This window comes from Cupressus sempervirens, chromosome 3 (assembly GCF_028749045.1).
Source record: "Cupressus sempervirens isolate cs-2001-9-10 chromosome 3, ASM2874904v1, whole genome shotgun sequence".
Taxonomy (NCBI): domain Eukaryota; kingdom Viridiplantae; phylum Streptophyta; class Pinopsida; order Cupressales; family Cupressaceae; genus Cupressus; species Cupressus sempervirens.
Genome location: NC_143120.1, coordinates 1,015,046,217 through 1,015,056,850, shown reverse-complemented (window position 1 = coordinate 1,015,056,850; position 10,634 = coordinate 1,015,046,217). Strand labels below are relative to the sequence as shown.

At 36.8% G+C, this 10,634-nt stretch overlaps 1 pseudogene; it reads left to right on the top strand.

Annotated features, from left to right (window-relative positions):
• Positions 1–263: 263 nt before the first annotated feature.
• Positions 264–7,318, top strand: LOC149570206 (glucan endo-1,3-beta-glucosidase-like; annotated as a pseudogene).
• The last annotated feature ends 3,316 nt before the right edge of the window (positions 7,319–10,634 follow it).

The window sequence follows — 10,634 nt, the reverse complement described above, 5'->3', positions numbered from 1 at the left end:
CCGACAAATGATGATCCACACAACACGATCAAATGTGTATCTAGATTGATGTGTGGACAAAATATGCAGGGCAATAAGAGTCAAACAAAACTTCAATTGGCAAATGATGCGGCTTTAATGGATGTCATTACACAACTGCCTTCAGCAGAGTTTAGACGGCAAAAATTTCATTTCTTTTAATCAGTCAAGTTTATATTACAACGCAGCTGCTTATAAATTAGCATGCTAGGGACTGCTATCTTCACTGCATTTTATCAATCATGATGGAGTATCTCAAACACCAAAAGTTTATGTTTCTTCTCATTTCTTGCACCACCATTCTGCTAAGCTCGATGCATGGAGGTAAATTAAAGATCGGATCATTAAGCAATACCTATTTACAAGTCTATATCTAAACAACTAAGTAGGGAATTAGCGACTGTTTAATCTTTTATTGTATACTTGTAATGATCTGTGGTTTATATTATAGATTGTGAGCAGATAGGGGTCAACTATGGAATGGATGCAACCTATCTACCCAGCCCAGGTGACGTTCTCTCTTTGCTCAAGAACAACGACATTAGGAAAATGAGAATTTATGGACCAAACGCAGATGTACTACAGGCACTTGTAGGCTCTAGAATCGATGTGATTGTAGGAGTGGACAACCCTAGACTGCAAGCTGTTGCTTCCAGTCAAGATGCTGCAAACAGGTGGGTGAATGACAACATCAAAGCCTTCTACCCTTCCACTAATATCAAATACATTGTTGTAGGAAATGAGGTTTTGGCAATGGAAAATAATGCTGAGTATTTCTCATATCTTGTTCCTGCAATTCAAAACATTCAAAAGGCCATTGAGAATGCCAATCTGCAGAACAACATAAAGGTCTCCATTGAAAGGATTTAAACAAAGAAATTAAATGTCGCAATAAGAAGAAATACACAACACCGGATTTATCCTAGTTCACCACAATAGTAGCTATGTCCAGACTGTAGAGTATTGAATTAATAAGAAAAAGTTATTTACAAAATGAGCAGGAGCAGCATATAAATGGGCTCCAATAATATTACAAATGAAGAGTCTTTGGAAGCCAAGAGACTCGATTATTGGTTGGAACAATGATGACTGTTGGCCTTCACAATATCAACAAACTCCCACCTGAAGGACAACCAATGTTGAAACTGATCACCCAATACCCTGCTCAAGAATGATCTATCTTTTCTTCACAAGCCCAAGAGAAGTTCTAGCACATTCAAACTTCTCTTTGGCAACAACCTTTGTGAATTTATCAGCCGGATTGATCTTGGTGTCAATCTTGACAACATTTAGCTTGCCCTTTTCGACTCCATGACGAACAAAGTGAGCATGTGCATCAACATGCTTGGAGCGACGTTGGGATGACTGATTATGTGCCATGAAGATCGCACTACGGCTATCACAAAATAGATTATATTCATTTTGATGAACAGTAACCACTGAAGCCAAATCATTTCCCTTGCACCTTTGAAAAGAGCTAAGTATTCAGCTTCAGCTAAAGAAAGAGCAATGGAATGTTGCAACCGTGATGCCCAGCTAATCGCAGCTCCAGCAAATGTGAAGGTGTAACTAGTGGTAGACCTTCATTTATCCAAGTCTCCAGCAAGATCAAAATCAGTGTAACCTTGTAGCTGAACTTTGTTTCCGCCAAAACATAAAACATAATCTGAAGTGCTTTTTAGATACCTGAGTATCCATTTGACGGCTTCCCAATGAGCTTTTTCGGGATTGCTCATGAACTTGCTCACAACTCCTACCGCATGAGCAATGTCGGGGCAAGTAGAAACCATAGAATACATAATACTACCAATGGCTGATTTGTATGGAATTTTCTCCATAAATTCTTTGTCTTCCTGTGTTTGAGGACATAATTCAGAACTTAATCGAAAGTGACCAGCAAGAGGAATAGGAGTTATTTTTGATTCAGTGATGCCAAATCTTTCAACAACTTTGTCAATGTATTGTTTTTGAGACAAAGTGATTTCCCTCTTTTTCCTATCCCTTGTGATTGTCATGCCAAGAATCTTTTTGGCCACCCCTAAGTCTTTCATTGCAAATTTGCTTGCCAATTTTTGCTTCAACTCATTAACAATTATTTTTTTTGTGCCAGCTACTAACATGTCATCGACATAAAGAAGAAAGATGACAAACTTTCCACTTGAAAGTTTCTTAAAGTAGACACATGGGTCTGATTCACATCTTGTGAAATTATGCTCAGCCATGAAGTGATCAAATTTTACATACCACTATCTTGGGGCTTGTTTCAGGCCATACAAGCTCCGATTTAATTTGCAATAAAGGTGTTCATGTCCCTTCTTTACGAACCCTTGTGGCTGCTCCATGTATAGTTCTTCTTCTACATCACCATGTAGGAAAGCAGTTTTCACATCAAGTTGTTCTAATTCAAGATCCCATGCTGCTGCTAATCCCAGAACAGTTTGGATAGTTGTCATTTTGACAACTGGTGAGAAGATTTCATTGAAATCTATCCCTTGTTTTTGATCAAATCCCTTTACCACCAATCTGGCTTTGAAGCGTTTATTGCCTTTCGCTTCATCTTTCACACGATATATCCACTTGTTCCTAAGTGGTCTTCGATTAGGCAGAAGAGAGACCAAATCCTAGGTTCGATTCTTGAGTAAAGAATCCATTTCTTCATGCATCGTTGTTTGCCATTTATCACTATTGATATCATTGAGAGTTGCTTTGAATGTAGATGGTTCTAAAAATTTTGAAACGAGAATTGAAGGCTCTGCTTCTTCAGCGTACAATAATTCATAATCAGAGAATTTAGTTGGTATTTTTCTTTCTCTAGTAGACTTTCTCAAGCCTTGAGGATTGTCTTGTTCTCCTCTATCTTTAATAGCAGTCCTTTTAGGATAGACATCACTTTGATTTTTATTAGATTTTGAAATGGTCATATCACATAACTCATGAGGGCTTCCTTTTGAGACAATGTATCATCTTTGTTGTGTATTGGAACTGTGAGACTTGTTTCCAATATCATGAGGGTATGTTTGATCAAACGCTTGAAGATTATTTTGAAGTGTACCTTCTCCATGCGATGCTAAATGTCCCTGTAATATATTTGTATTGGGTGCCTCAAAATTGGTATGTAAACTATGTTGATTTGCAGACATGTTACCTCGACCTGCCATATTACCTACACAGTGAAAGGGACTTTGACTGCCATGAAACTGCAGTGAAATTGTCTCCTCTGCATGAAGCTGTTCACGTGAATTACCAAGATGCTAGTCTATGCTCCCACCATGATTACCCTGCACATTAACGTCCTACAAATCAATTTGCAGACCCTGTGAAACAGCTCTAACATATTGCGGATCGAGTTCTGCACCCTGCACATTCACCGTTGTTACTTGCATTTGAACCTGGTTTTCATTTGCCCCTTGCGGATTATGTGCAGGCTACAGATTAGTTAGACCTACACTCTGAAATTACCCACGTGTATTGCCAAGATTATGGCTTGAGTTTCCACCATGCTCAAATGGATATAGTGACATACGTTTACTGTGAGTACTTTGTATATAGACGGGATTGCCATGGATATCAATCGGCACAGCCTGCGAATTACTCTCATCCTCCAGATTGATGTCCTATGGTTCTATTTGCCCACCTTGCATCTGTGGATGAGCATTATAGTCCTTTTATTGATAGCCCATTGTAGTAAGAAGATCCCTTGTACTTTGTTTTGAAAAACTTTCACAAGCTTGATCGTGATGGAGAGACAAATTCCTATCATGAGAAGAGATATCAAAAAACTCTTGTGTAGAACTATCATCATGTCCTGTGTTCCCAGAAGTGGAAGAAGATGATAAATTTGGAAATGGTACAGAGGTGGGACTATATGAAATAGTGTTAGAATTTTTTTTTGGATTCAATCCAACATTCCTTTGTGCAACGATTGGCACAAATTCTTTTTCAGACATTTCCTAAGAATTTAATGTTGGAAATGTTTTCTCATTGAAGACAACGTCTCTGCTTCTAATAATCTTCTTATCAGTTAAGCTCCAAAGCCTGAAGCCAAACTTATCCTCTCCATAGCTAACGAATATGCAAGGCTCGGATTTAGGATCCAACTTGCTTCTTTTTTCTTTGGGCACATGTGCAAAAGCCTGACAACCAAAAACTTTAAGATGAGAATAAGAGAGTCTTCTACCTTGCCATTCCTCTTCTAGAATTCTGACATTCAACCTTGAAGAAGGACTTCGATTAATGAGATATACGACTATATTACATGCCTTAGCCTAGAATTCTTTACCCAATCTTGCATTAGAAAGCATACACCAAGCTTTCTCCATTATTGTCCTATTGAGTCTTTCCACTGCCCCATTTTCTTGAGGGGTGTAGGGTACAACTTTCACCCTACGAATACCATTATCTGCACAATAATTGTCGAACTCCAACGAACAAAACTCACCTCCATTATCCGATTTTAAACTTTTAATCTTATGACCCCTTTGGTTTTCAACAAGAGCTTTGAAAACTTTAAACTTAGAAAAAACTTCAGATTTATTTGCCATCATGTATATCCATACTTTCCTAGTACAGTCATCAAGGAATGTAACAAAAAATTTTGAACCTCCTAAAGAGCTTACCTCAACTGGACCAAAGACATCTGAGTGTACAAGTTCCAATGGTTTCTTCTTGAGATCATTTCCATCTTTCAAGAAGCTGACCTGCTTTTGTTTTCCGTAAAGGAAATGTTCACAAAATTCCAAATTTGCTGATTGGAGACCTGGTAGTTGATCCCTTTTGAGCATTATCTCAAGGCCCTATTTGCTCATGTGACCTAATCTTTGATGCCAAAGTGCTGCATCGCTGCCCATGACTGTCATAGCAGCCCCTATTTCAGTAGGCTTCTCAAGGAGATAAATATTGCCAACTTTGTTTCCCTTGGCAATTATTCTTGAACCTTTGGTAACTTTCCAAGTATCTGAATATAAGAATGGATAATATCTTTGGGCAAAGAGCTGACTGACCGAAATCAGATTTCGCTTTAATTTGGGAACATGGGGAACATCTTTTAACAGCCATTTCCCTCCATCTTCCAGCTGTAACAAAATGTCACCTTTGCCAACTATTTTGCAGGATTTATTGTCTCCAAGAAATACCTCTCCAAATTGACCTTCATGGTAGTTTGTGAAACAATCTGTACATGACGTAGCATGGAAAGAAGCTCCAGAATCTATCACCCAAGAATCTGATTTTGTGTCACTTGTAGAAAGAACTAAAGCACATTCATCTTTCTCATAGGCTGTATTTGCTTCCATGTTTCTCACATTTTCTTGTGCTTTCTTGTAAGTCCAACAATTTCTCTTTGTGTGGCCAAGCTTACCACAAAACTAGCATTCACCATTCCTACCTCTTGACCTTGAACGATTGGGTGACTTTGATCTTCGCTGATTGTAATTATTATTTCCTCTATGATGGCTTCTTCCTCTTCTCTCAGTGCTGACCATAGTGAGAGCATCACCGGATGAGGAGTCTTTGTTACTCCTTCTCATCTCTTCACTTAATAAAGTGGCAACAACTTCATCATAGGCCAGCTTTGACTTCGTAGAGCTTGAAGTACTTACAGCTGTAACTACGGGATCCCAACTGTCAAGTAAAGAACATAACAAGATGATTGCTTTGGATTTGTCATCTTGAGTCATACCAACCGAGCTTGCTTGACATAATAGGGTGTTCAAATCATTTATATGATTTGACATTGCAATCCCTTTCTTCATTTTTAGTTTCTAGAGTTTCTTCATAATGAAGATTTTGTTTGCAGCCGACGTCGTTTGATACATATTCTGAAGTTTGTCCCAAACCTCTTTCGTTTACGTCTGATTTGAGACATTGAACAAGACATTTTTTGCTAGTGAGAGAAAAATGGATGCCATCGCCTTGTCATCCATCTTTTGCCAATCTTCATCAGTCATTGTAGATGGTGTCTTAGACTTTCCTTCGATTGCAAGAGCCAAGTCTTGCTTAACCAGCAAGGAACGCATCTGCACTTTCCATAGGCTATAATTCTTGCCTGTAAATTTCTCTATTTTCAAATCCTCCATCTTTCTAGAAAATTCAACACTAATTTTCCAATCTGCACACTTCGAGCTCTAATACCAATTGTAGGGCCCATTTACCGTTGCACCAAAAGCTATGACTGTTAGTGAACATGGAACACCACATAATTAACCACCTGTGGGTGGGGGACCGCGTCGCATCACCCAACAATCTCCCTCTCGAAGTGCATACCAGGTGCTTACGTGGGTCGAGAAGGCACTGAGGAGATTTGAACCCATGATCAGGCCAAAACTAGACTCTGATACCAATTGAAAGGATTTAAACAAAGAAATTAAATGTCACAATAAGAAGAAATACACAACACCGGATTTATCCTGGTTCACCACAATAGTGGCTACGTCCAGACTGCAGAGTATTGAATTAATAAGAAAAAGTTATTTACAAAATGAGCAGGAGCAGCATATAAATGGGCTCCAATAATATTATAAATGAAGAGTCTTTGGAAACCAAGAGACTCAATTATTGGAGGGAACAATGATGACTGTTGGCCTTCACAATATCAACATCCATAACCCACTCCATGACCGTCACTCACACCGGCTCATACGACAATCCATCACAGGGGACGTTCATTGAGTCGGTGAAAGACAGCATGACTTCCATTCTCCAGTTCCTGCAAGACCATGGCTCTCCTTTCATGGCGGACGTCTACCCCTATTTCTCCTACGTCGGCAGTAAATCCATCGGTTTAGATTACGCGCTCTTCAACCCTACGAATCCTGTTGCAGATGGAGATTTGTCCTACACCAACCTTTTTTATGCCATGGTCGATACTCTTGTCTCTGCAATGGTCCATGGGACATCCAGATCTGCCAATTGAGAATGCGCAGACTTACATCAATAATCTCATTCAGCATGTATTGTCCAACGCAGGGACTCCAAAGAGACCTGGGAGCAGCATCGACACTTATATCTTCGCTCTTTTCAATGAGAACAAGAAGGGAGACAACGAAAAGGAAAATCCTGAAGAGACGGAGAAACATTTTGGTCTTTTCTACACTGATGAGAAGCCTGTCTACCCTGTGAAGTTCTCCCTTAATTAGTCCCTGTGCGTCTATTAGTGTTGTCGCCACAATATTGAAACAAGATTTTTCCATTACAGTAAGAGAGGCAATATGTCATAGTTTTTGGGTAATTGTAATTTTGTGGTATGTGGAAAGAAAAGGTTGTTTATATGTAACCAAGTGTTGAATAGTGTTAAGTAGAAGTAAAAAAGACTTTGAAGCAAAATTTTTTTACAATAGCAGTTTGCCTAATATAATATCTGCTATAACCAAAAAAAAAATGATGAAAAACAATATTAATATCAGTAGTGGTTGAAGTAATACCAGAAACGAGAGAATTTTCTTTATAAATACTGATAAACAGAAAAACAACTTACAACAACATTGTTTTGCCTCTAAATTTTTTTCAATTGTTTCCTCAATCTAAAATCTGATGCATGCATGAATAATTTGCTTTCCATTTGATATTGGATCTCTTTCCCGCATTGAAACAACAAACAAAAATACCTTTAAAATACCTCCATGTCAATTCTGGGCTAGAAAATAATTACAAAAAATTAATAGGCAATTGTGGTAGAATGTCAATTTTCACAACATAATGCATTCTTGATTAAAACATTATAAACTATTAATTGTGCCAATATGTAGTATCAACTGCACAAAGATTAATGCATATCCAACTAGCTGAAGGAGCACATGTAGAAAAATGTTGTTAGATGCAGAAAACTGAAGAGTCAGTTGCAGTAGAATAAGAATAAGGCGAAGAAGTGCTATTACTTGCAAAATATATGTAGATATTATATATATATATATATATATATATATATATATATATATATATCTCGAACATATGATTGAAATTGAAATGGATTTTTAAGTTGCCTTCAAGCACTTGTCAAGTTGTAGGTCCATGTTAGGTTCACCAAATATTCATAGGGGAAATATAAAAGTTATTACGCAAGAAATTATTTTAAAACACCACAGTACTAAGCATGAAAGCCTTGCAAACAGCAAAAATTACTAAGCATAAATATATTAATCTAAATTCAAACACCCCTTATAAATTACAACTCTATTAACTCTTTACATTCTGATGAAGTGGCACTCCATGTTGGATTTGACACTTGGATTTAGAAATTCAACAAATAACTTAAAGGACAGTGATTGCTTGAATAAAAAACTTGCATAAATGAGAAGTAAATAGGATTTTGGATTTTTTCATATGGGTTTAAAGAGTTTTTATAAGGATAATTAAAGTTTGAATGGACGATGGAGAACAATTAGGGAAAATGAAGACAAAAGTTGAGATAATTAGAAAGCATAAGATTTTGGGTTATCTTCTAAAAATGGAGATCTATTTCTAATCCCAACTCAAATTTAGAGAGTTGAATTGGGAAATAGAATGTCTTTGTGCCCTATCTTTGAGGTATTTTGCTATAACATCCACATGCCATGTCCCTGCTTTAAATTTTTGACACATATCTTGCAAGTATCCAAATGAAAAAAGATATTAATGTTTACTATTAATGTATTATTTTAGTTTTACAGGCCATATTTATTACTTTGGTTGAGAGTGACCAACTTTTCCTATATAGGACAAAATGAAAGCCATCAAACTTTTTTTACTTAGATCACATTTTCATTACAAAACACCACATTAAAATGGTTTTTTCCTTGATGAGATATAATAGAAGAGGAAGAAATATTTGTATTCTTCCATGTTCTAATTCTATAAAATATTTCAAAGTTGTATGCCTTAATTAGTTTTCATGTAGATTATAGAAGGTTCATCTTCCTATTTTTCTTTTCTCTCTCTATTTTTTAAAGCACAATGAGCAATTCAAATGATTTAGTTTCTATCATTTCTTGCATTGGTGCTTGCTATGGTAATGAGTGGATATGGCTATTGAGGTTTTGATGTAGGAGTATCAAAATTGAATTTGGTGGACCTATAATTTGTGTGATTGGGAATATGTTTGAGACATAATAGGGAACCTTATCCTAAGTGCACATGATGATTGGAGTAATCATCTTTAAGTTAGAGACAACTTAGTGATGGCGGTCTTGTATTCTTGATTTATTGCTAGAGTTTAAAGATTATTTCCATGAGCTTTGATCTGAGGCAGTTGGTATGTGCACTCTTGGATTTGGAATGTTGGATGACACGTGGACCAATGCCTAAGGGTGCATACTCTTATGTTGTCATATCAATCACTTATGCATTGTAAACTTGGGGCTTGTCTTAAGTATTTAATTATTTAATGTATCTAATGTATCTTGCAAGCTGACTTATGGCTTGAGGGTGCATTTAATGTACGTACTAATTTAATGTCTATTATAATAGGATGACTTGTGGCTTGGATTAGTATAAGTAGGGGACCTTGTCTTTCCTTGAGACATCATTGCTTATTTAGTTCAACATGGAGTAGCTAAGACGAGCAAATTTTAGTAGAGCTAGTAGCTAAGTGTGGTCTTGGAAACAAGAAAGTTTCTTTGTGGCTTGTGAGCACAAGTTTAGAATTATTTTGGGATTTTCTACCAGATTGTGAGTCTAGGCTAGCCAGTGGTTGCATCTTGTGATGTCTTGTAGAACTATTGTGTGTATTCTTCCATGTTCTAATTCTATAAAATATCTCAAAGTTATATGCCTTAATTAGTTCTCATGTAGATTATAGAAGGTTCATCTTCCTATTTTTCTTTTCCCCTCCAAGTGATTTGGTTCATATTGTTTCTTGCATTGATGCTTGCTATGGTAATGAGTGGATATGGCTATTGAGCTTTTGATGTAGGAGCATCGAGCTTGAATTTGGTGAACCTATGGTTTGTGTGGTTGGGGATTCTCATAATAGGTAACCTTATCCTAAGTATGCATGATGATTGGAGTAATAATCTTTAAGATAGAGACAACTTAGTGATGGTGGTCTCATATTCTTGATTTATTGCCAAAGTTTAAAGATTATTTCCATGAGCTTCAATCTAATGGAGTTGGTATATGCACTCTTGGTTTTGGAATGTTGGATGACACATGGACCTAAGCCTAAGGTTGCATACTCTTATGTTGTCATATCAATTAGTTATGCATTGTAAACTTGAGGCTTGTCTTAAGTATTTAGTTATTTTGTGTATCTAATGTCTCTTGCAAGCTGATTTATGACTTGAGGGTGCATTTAATATGAGTACTAATTTAATATCTATTATAATAGGATGACTTGTGGCTTGGATTAGTATAAGTAGGGGGCCTCGTCTTTCCTTGAAATATCATTGCTTATTTAGTTCAACATGGAGCATATAAGAGAAGCCAAGTTTAGTAGAGCTAGTAGCTATGTGTGGGCTTGGAAACAAGAAGGTTTCTTTGTGGCTTACGAGCATGAGTTTATATTCCTCTTTGATTTTTATACTAGATTGTGAGTCTATGATAGCTAGTGGTTGGATCTTGGGATGTCTTACATAATAGTTGTGTGTATTCTTCCATGTTCTAATTCTTTAAAATATCTCAAATTTATATTCCTCAATTAGTTGTCA